This window comes from Natrix helvetica (genome assembly GCF_964273705.1).
Source record: "Natrix helvetica genome assembly, chromosome: 5".
NCBI classification, from domain to species: Eukaryota; Metazoa; Chordata; class Lepidosauria; order Squamata; family Natricidae; genus Natrix; species Natrix helvetica.
Window position 1 is genome coordinate 89,900,851 of NC_138551.1, and position 9,971 is coordinate 89,910,821.

The window sequence follows — 9,971 nt, forward strand, 5'->3', positions numbered from 1 at the left end:
GGCAACCACATCTGACAAAACCTCAGAGGCTGAACTAATTCCGATAGAATATGAGGACCTCGCAGAAGTATTCAGCAAGGCTGAGTGTGATGTTCTGCCTCCCCACCGGGAGACAGACTGTGCCATCGAAATCATCCCCAGGGCAAAACTACCCAAGCCCAAACTGCATGCCATGACACCCTGGGAAATGCAAGAGATGCGCAAATACATAGACAAAAACCTAGCAAAGGGGTTCATTGAGCCAGCCAAGCCACGGGTGGCGGCACCAGTCCTCTTTAAAGAAAAAAAAGATGGAACCATGAGATTGTGTGTGGACTTTTGAGGGATAAATGGGGCATGCGTACATAACCTATACCCCCTCCCCCTCATGAAGGACATGCTGTCTCATCTGGCCAAGGGAAAAGTCTTCACCAAACTAGACCTCAGAGAAGCATACTACCGAGTACGTATCAGAGAGGGAGATGAATGGAAAACAGCGTTCAACTGCCCCCTAGGGAGCTTTCAATTCAAAGTGATGCTTTTCGGGCTGCAGGGGCCCCCAGCATATTCATGCAGTTAATAAACGAGGTGCTGCACGAGCACCTCTACAAGGGGGTCCTCGTCTATCTAGATGACATCCTTATCTATACGGAGACCATAGACGACCACGTACCCCTGGTCCGCCAAGTACTGGAGAAACCTCTGGCAGCCAACCTGTACGTCAAGGTATCAAAATGTGAATTCCACCATGCACGGTTAGACTACCTGGATTACCGAGTGTCAAATGAGGGAATAGAGATGGACCCAGCAAAAGTGCAAGCCATCCTAAGCTGGCATCCCCCTCGCACCCGCAGACAGCTACAAAGCTTCCTAGGGTTCGTGAACTTTTACAGGCAATTCATCCCCTCCTTTGCGAAGATTGCCAAACTCCTGACAGACCTCCTGAAGACAGGGAGCCCAGGAACTAAACCTTGTCCGGGACAACCCCTACCATGTGACCTAACCTGCCAAGAGGCGTTCGAGACACTAAAAGGAATGTTTGCAAAGAAGCCAGTGCTGAAGCATCCTGACCCCGAGCAACCTTTCACGATCCAGGCAGACGCCAGCGATGTGGCAGTGGGAGCGGTGCTACTTCAAAAAAACAACCAAGTAAATGTACAACCCTGCGCCTATACCTCCCGCAAGCTCACAGACACAGAGAGACGATGGGCCGCATGGGAAAAGGAGGCTTTCGCAGTGAGATGAGCACTGCTAACCTGGAGACACATGTTGGAAGGGAGCCAGAAACTTTTTGAAGTCTGGACCGACGACAAAAATCTGGAGGTGCATAGGACCCCACGGAAACTATCACCCAAACAAGTCTGATGGGCTCAATACTTCAACCATTTTGATTTTGTCCTAAAGCACATTCCAGGTGGGAGGAACTTTCTAGCTGACACCCTCTCCCGCATGCCATCATTCCCTCTACTCAAACAGCTGCCCAAGTAATCACCAGGCGGCAACAACGTGACCGGCAAGACCAACCCGCAAGCGAGCTAACCATGAGACTCAAAACTGAACTGTTAGCAGACCCCTGGTTCCAAAACAACCAACACATCTTGACGAAAAGAGATGACCTTGCATGGAAGGGGACGAAACTCTACGTCCCAGAATCCCTACGTACCCTAGTTCTCCAGAGGAGTCACAACGCCAAACTGGCAGGCCACTTTGGGTTCCTAAAGACTTTACACTTAGCCCGGAGGCAATTCTGGTGGCCTGGTATAAAGAAAGATGTGGATAGTTACGTGAAAAGTTGCACCATCTGCACCACAATTAAGAGATGACCGTGAAAAACCCCTGGACTGCTTCAAACAGTAGCAGAGCCAACGAGGCCATGGGAGGAGATCACAATGGACTTTATAGTAGAGTTGCCAAAAAGTGGGGGAAACACAGTGATTTGGACTGTAATAGACCTGTTCTCCAAACAGGCATACTTCATACCCTGTAGAGGACTTCCCTCAGCTCACAAGCTGGCTAAACTGTTCGTGAAGCTTATCTACCGACTGCATGGAGTACCTCGAAGAATTATCTCAGACAGAGGGGTCCAGTTCACGGCTACGTTCTGGAGGGAGTTCTTGCGGTCCATTGGATCATCTCAGGGTCTTAGTTCAGCTTTTCATCGGAGCACAAATGGGGCAGCAGAGAAACTGAATGCCATGATAGAGCAGTACCTGAGGTGTTACGTGAACTATCAGCAGTCCAATTGGGCAGACCCTTTATCTTTCGCTGAGGTACAATAATGCTGTCCACAGTAGCACAGGACTCACGCCATTCAAAATAGTGAGTGGTATGGACTTCATCCCAATGCCTGAGTATCCAAGGGATCCCCCCCTCCTCAGTCAGCTTGGCTGACTGGATGTCGATGCTGAAAGCAACCTGGGAAAATGTCAAAAAGGCGCTGGCTAAAGCGGCACAAACCTATAAGAAACAAGCAGATAAACACTGGGCTCCGCAACGGCCATTCCGGGTGGGAGAGAAGGTTTACCTCTCCACAAAATATTTGAGATTAAAACTGCCCAGCAAGAAACTGGGTCCGAAGTTTATGGGACCATTCCCCATAGTAAAGATCATCAACCCAGTCACAGTGCAATTGAAACTGCCTCGATTGTTGGGGAAGATACACCCAGCGTTTCATAGTAGCCTCTTAAAACCTGTGATTGGATCCACTCTGAGACCATTACCCGGGGAGCCCCCGGGTCCCATGGTCATAGGGGGCCAAACCCATTATGAAAAAAACTCCCTCTTAATAATCTCTTCTGTACCAAATAGTCCCCTCCCAAATACCATGCCCCCCCTCCCTGTTTCAATGGCAGCCAAAAGTGAATAGCGAAACAGAGGCTGATAGGACACAGATTAGACAATATATCCTGAATATAAAAAAAATGGCCAAGGTTACCGGGGATTTCTAAGTATCAGTTTTCTTTCTAATTAGAGAAAGGAGTCCCATTGAAATAATTAGAATAGAATTGAATAACAGAGTTGGAAGGGACCTTGAAGGTCTTCTTGTCCAATCCCCTGCTTAGGCAGGAAACCCTACATCACATCAGACAAATGATTATCCAACATCTTTAAAACGTCCAATGTTGGAGCATTTACAACTTCTGAAGGCAAGTTGTTCCCTTGATTAATTGTTCTAACTGTCAGGAAATTTCTCCTCAGTTCTAAGTTGCTTCTCTCCTTGATTAGTTTCCACCCATTGCTTCTTGTTCTACCCTCAGGTGCCTTGGAGAATAGTTTGACTCCCTCTTCTTTGTGGCAGCCCCTGAGATATTGGAACACTGCTATCATGTCTCCCCTAGTCCTTCTTTTTATTAAATTAGACATACCCAGTTCCTACAACCATTCTTCATGTTTTAGTCTCCAGTCCCCTAATCATCTTTGTTGCTCTTCTCTGCACTCTTTCTAGAGTCTCCACATCTTTTCTACATAATGGCGACCAAAACTGGATGCAGTATTCCAAGTGTGGCCTTTCCACGGCATTATAAAGCAGTATTAACACTTCACGCAATCTTGATTATATCCCTCTGTTTATGCAGCCAAGAACTGTGTTGGCTTTTTCGGAAGCTGCTGCACACTGCTGGCTCATACTTAAATGGCTGTCCACTAGGATTCCAAGATCCCTTCTCCAAAGTCATATCTGAAGTAATGGAATCCTGAACAATATAACTCTGTCTTCTTGTTTTTTTTCTTTTGGGTACTAAAAGGTGGAAAAAGCTGAGCAAGTGGTAATAGTAGGTGGCTGTTCTGCTGGGGTTGAAATGGCTGCGGAAGTTAAGACGACCTATCCTGACAAAGAGGTACGAAGTAACATTCGGTCACTCAGTCACTATGTTATTGTTTTGAAAGTTAAAATGCCTTATTATCTAGAGTCAACAGAGACTAAATGAACAGCTACAAACTCTTGAATTGACAAAAAAAGAGAGAGAGAATAGCTTGGATCTATTTTTGAGATACTTATGTGAATAAATGCTCATATCCATTTTTCCTGCTATCCCCTTTGCAATTATTGGTGTAATTCCCGTGAGTAATTGAGTTCTAAAGGGACCTGAGCATGGCTCTCATGTAAGGTAGAAAAGTCCAATCCTTTGTCTTTTTGACTATTGGAATTTCTGGCCTGTAGAATTTCACCAAAACACTGATGAATTTGGTGGACATTTGCATTTAGCCTTCAGAAAACCACTCTATTCTTTTCACAGTGAAATCACAGCATGACTTCTGGAAAATTGCATGGCTTTCAATTTTTTTTTTTAAAAAAGTATCCATAACAGAGTCCCTAACTGAAATTTATTTTTTTTCCTTGAAGATGTTTTGCTTCTCATCCAAGAAGCTTCTTCAATTCAGTTCAGTTCAGAACTGAAGAAGCTTCTTGGATGAGAAGTGAAACATCTTCAAGGAAAAACAAACTCTGGCTGCTTTTTGAAAAATCACCTTTTGGGACAGCCATGGTCTGGATGATTGAGAATCTCCATAGACATCTAACTTTGGCAACTTTAAGATTTGTGGACTTCAACTCCTGAAATTCATCAGCCAGACGTGAATTCTGGGAATTGAAGCCCACAAGTCTTAAAGTTGCCAAAACCCCGTGATCTACAATGATCTTGCAATGTATCTTTGCTAATAACTTTCACCAGCTGAACCAGAGGTGGGTTCCTACCAGTTCAGCCCGGTTCGGCTGAGTAGATAGTAACTCGGCCTCCCATGCCCCCGGACCGGTACTATCGCTCGCAACGCCATCTTGATTTTTAGTTCTGCGCATACGCAAAACAATCTTCATTGCAAGAATATATTTTTCCCCTTTTCTAACATTGTGAACATTTTTAGGTGCAAATACGCACAAGCGTGGAGCTTTTTGCTAGCCTTTGACATTCATGGATGATTCCTTGTGTCCATGCTTAGGAGACCAGCTGGCAAATGATGGTGCTTTGAAAGTGAATGACTACCTTCAGGTTGTGGGATATGACAACATCTATGCCATTGGTGACTGCTCAGATGTGAAAGAACCAAAGATGGCATATCATGCTCAGCTCCATGCAAATGTTGTGGTGACCAATATTATCAACAGCCTGACCCAAAAGCCTCTGAAAACCTATAAACCAGGTCAGACTATGAATTACATATTTTGTGCCTTTGTGAAGTGTACATGCTTAACTAAAATGCAACACAAGTATTTCCCCGTATCTAAATCTAAATCCAATTGTAATAGTACTTTGAAGCTTGCACCGCAGAGAGATAATTAGATCTGGTACACTCTTGTGTTGTTGTTTTGTACAATATTTTTTTCAAATGGTTTCCTAATCAGGATGGATTTTGTATTGGAAAATAGAATAATCAATATGTAAACCAATTGTTGGCATGGATTAGTATATTCTACAGTGTTTTACTCAGTATTTATATAAGACTACTGCTATTTACTACAATACTTAATTATAAATAACAGGAGTCAGATTTTTTAAAAAAGTAATACCATTCCTGAAAAAAAAAAACCTTCTAAGATTCTAAAGAGAAAATTAAAATAATTAATACAAATACTAAAACTCATAGAAGTACTGCTGGTGCTTCAGTCTAATATCTTGGCAACTTCCTAAAAAGTATAAGCAAGTCTAGTAAAAAAATCTGTGCAAGCTTTCCAACATGGAACTTGAGTTACTACAGCCAAACGTAGTCAGATAACAATTTTGTTTCTTTTCTTTTTGCAAATAATTTTGTGTTTTCCCTCTATAGGATTGCTTACCTTCCTGATCTCCCTAGGAAGTAAAGATGGAGTGGGATAAATCAGTGAATACTATGTTGGCTCTTAGTGACTGTCCTCAAAAGTAAAGACCTTTTCATCTCAAAAAGTTGAAAGAAGATGCAGCAGTGTATGCCATGCTAGGAATGGAATTACCCAAAACAAAAACAGAACTGATTGTACCTGTGATGAATTCCTAATGCAAATTTTTCTTCCATTAAATTGTACTTGTAGATTGTATCAAGAAATCTTGGCAGAAACCGTATTTCACATCAGATTTTGGAGTTGATTTGTATGTTGTTAATCAGCTAACATGGATTTTATAAAATTGTTTTGAATTAAAGTTTGAAAGGCATAATTGATCATTATGCTGTTCTAGAACTCAAAATAAGGTTTAGGCTCACAATTTTTCAATTCCAGATATCTCTGCGCGATGCACATACACTGAGGTGCTATGGCCTGTGTAAGCACTTCAATTCAAAAGCTAATTAGAAAAGTGTTAGTGATGAGGGAAAATACTTGTGCTCTTAAGGCTGAGAATAAGGCTGAATTGTAGATAGTACTGAATATACTGTTAAGGGGGCTAGAAGGCTAGATCTGACTCTCAGGGTGCTTAGATCTGGCCCATGGGGCCACCCTGGAAACAGCAAATGGCCCACGGTGCCACTGCCAGCAATAACGGAGCTCGGGAGGGAGCGTGCACTCCATTTTCGCTGGCAGAGGGCTAGCAAAACAAACTATTAGCAAAAGTGGCATTTGATCACAAGGCAAGGAGTCATCGAGAAATTCCTTTACTGGAGACAATGGATCCCCCGAACCCCACCTGGGCCCCACACAGGTGCCCTGACATGAATGATGTTGAGCTGGGCACGCCCACCCTGGCCACCCACACACCTGCCCCCCCCCCCCGGTCAAATACAACCCTCAATGCGGCCCTCAATGAAATACAGATATTAGCACCAGGATGTGCTTCTCCTGGTTATGGCAAAACAAAGCACAGACTACAGACAGTGGTTTGAATTACAGCAAAATACCATGGGATTATCTTCCCATGTCTCCAGTCATTTAGTCAATTTAATATCAAGGTTGCTCTTGGAATCCTTCCCTCCCCTCTGTCATTTCTAGCAGTTTTCTGGTGGTTACCATTCAGTGGTGGGTTGCTCCTGGTTCGGCCCAGTTCAGCTGAACCAGCAGTAGCGGCAGCGGGAGGCTCCGCCCACCTTCTCAGATGCTTCTGCGCATGTGCAGAAGCTCCGCCCATGCAGGGGGGCGCGCCCGAACTGGTAATTAAAAAATTGGCAATCCACCTCTGTTACCATTGAAATATTGTAATCCAAAAGTGGAAGGGTCTCAATTAAAACAGGAAAAAGTAAAAGGCCGCCTTCCCCTTTTCTTTCCTGTTTTGTCTTCCTGTGCCCTTAACACTGTGGCTGTAGGGATAGAGGAAAGGTTACGTAAAGACATGCGCAGCAAACTGCCATGATCTCAGTAGCTGTTTACCTCGAATACCCTATGAGCTCACCTAATTAACAGGACCAGGCAGTATCGGGGAACCATCTGGATATGTGAGACTCTACCCTGGGTGAGATGTTCTTAAAGATTGACAAGGAGAATATGCCAATTATAATGCTGTTGCTATAGGCCAGGGGTGTCCAAACTTGGCAACTTTAAGACTTGTGGACTGGCTGGGGAATTCTGGGAGTTGAAGTCCACAAGTCTTAAAGTTGCCAAGTTTGGACACCCCTGCTATAGGCTCATTGCTATGCTTGTAAAAACTATATAAAAAGAATAAACCCTGCGAAGGCAGGAAGGCATTTTTGGATGAACCCTGCGATGTCTGGCCTCTGAATCCATCATGTGGCAATTCAGAGTTACAAGTCAGCATCACACCCAACATCTTCATAGTTGCAAACACAAGTCCTGTCTTTATCCATTTTAAACTTTCTTGCCTGACTCACAATTTATGACGACTGCAGTGTCCCGGAGTCATGTGTTCTTCTTTTGCGACCTTCTGACAGGCAAAGTCAATGGGGAAACTAGATTCACTTAAAAACCGTCTTACTCGTTTAAGAACTGCGGTGATCTGATTTACGAATGGGGCAAGAAAAGTGGTAAATGGAGCAAAACTCACTTAACAAATTTGTCACTTAACAGAATATATATTTGGGTTCAATTGTGCCAGTGAGGACTTCCTGTACTCACAATTGCACATTTTTGAACTGCTAGGTTGGCAGAAGCTGAGGCAAGTAATTGGAGCTCACCCTATCATGACCGCTTAGGGAGGGCTGTGAAGCGGTATATAAGTCTAAGTGTTATTGCTATTGGCTCTTGAACTGCCAACCTTCCGGTTGACAAGCCCAGGTTTTAACTGCTATGCCCTAACAACTAGGTCATCCACACCCCATTTTTCTTGCTTAAGTTTAGTCCATTAGCAGTTGGGTGCGGTCTATTATGAACACCTGTCTATTAAATATTACTTATTGAGAGTACTTCATTACAAACAGATTACAAACAGATGCAAAGCCTTTCACAGAATTGAACATTGCGACATAAGTTGTTTTTAACAACACTTGATGTTGACTGAAGGCTGCTTTAAGTTTAGCAAAGCAAGCATTGCTGGGATGATAACGTCCCATTGTCAAAAGAGGGATTTAACTTGAAAATGCCAACAGAAATATTTAAAGAAGTAAAGGTGTGTTGGTTTTCTCTAATGATGCATTCTGGAGAACACCAGAGCTTGTACAGTATTTTTGAAGTATAAGATGCACCAAGGTTTTGAAGAGGCAAATTTTTTAAAAAAAAGTTTTTGCATTCTGCAAACCTCCCCAAAACGGCCCCTTCTTTGCGAGAACAGGCCCGTTTGTCATCAAAAAAAGGGGGCATGGATACCTTATGGAGGCTTATAGAGTGCTCCTGGGGGCTGGTTGTCAAAATTGAACCAAAAATGGCCCATTTTCACTCATTTCTGCTGTCCCCAGCCCCCAGGAGCACTCTGCAAAGCTCCTAAAGGCTATGCACGACCATTTTGGTGAAGGAGGCAAAAACTGCTGTATTCAGTGTATAAGACACACCCAGATTTTCAGCAAGGGAAAAAGATGTAATTTATACTCCGAAAAATACAGTATGTTATTTTCCAACTTTAATTTTTTAAAAAAAGAATCCCACTGATTCACCCCCCCCCCCAACCTTGTGAACATCTGTACTGGGTGACAGTAATTTTTGTTGAAGTTTTGCATCAAAGTGCTGACATCGTTTGCGTCAATCTAAGCTATGCGGTGTGCATAGTGTAATGCAGATGACCATATTTATAAACTAGTAGAATGGCTCTTGGACTTTTCCTAGATAATTCCTGATTCCCTCTTCCATACAATTCAATGTTACTGCATTTCCTTCCAGAGACTGGCTGAGAAATTCTGGCCGTTGAACTCAACACAGTTGAGGCTGAGAAACACCATTCTAGATAGAATGATGGCTCCAGAGTTTTTGACTTTTTGTATCTAAATGTTATTTAATCTCTACATACAAGAACATGTTGTTAGAGCTGTCCATCTCTCCAGAAACAAATGAAAAAAAAAGAGAGCCATCAACGCATATTTTCTCAGTGACATGGCAAAACACATCTTCCTTAGTGAGAAAGCTAAAACAGTTCAGTGGATTTGTACAGAATATGATGGTTCTGCATGGGAAATTGTTATTATTTTTAACTCCCGGGAAAGCTCCGTGCGTTTTACAATACAATACAATACAATACAATAGTAGAGTTGGAAGGGACCTTGGAGGTCTTCTAGTCCAACCCCCTGCCTAGGCAGGAAACCCTATACCACTTCAGACAAATGGCTATCCAACATCTTCTTAAAGACTTCCAGTGTTGGGGCATTCACAACTTCTGGAGGCAAGCTCTTCCACTGGTTAATTGTTCTAACTGTCAGGAAATTTCTCCTCAGTTCTAAGTTGCTTCTCTCCTTGATTAGTTTCCACCCATTGCTTCTTGTTCTACCCTCAGGTGCCTTGGAGAATAGTTTGACTCCCTCTTCTTTGTGGCAACCCCAACATTTTAAACAGGATCATGTTAGAACTAAATCCCAGGCCTCTCTATCTTTTGCCTCTAGCACTGCCTGCCTCCGATGTAATAATTAGAATAAAATTATCCCAAAGATGAGAATACATTCACAGAGTTATATAGCTGTATTCTGACCTTTCTCCGTATTATTCGCATGTCTGCGGA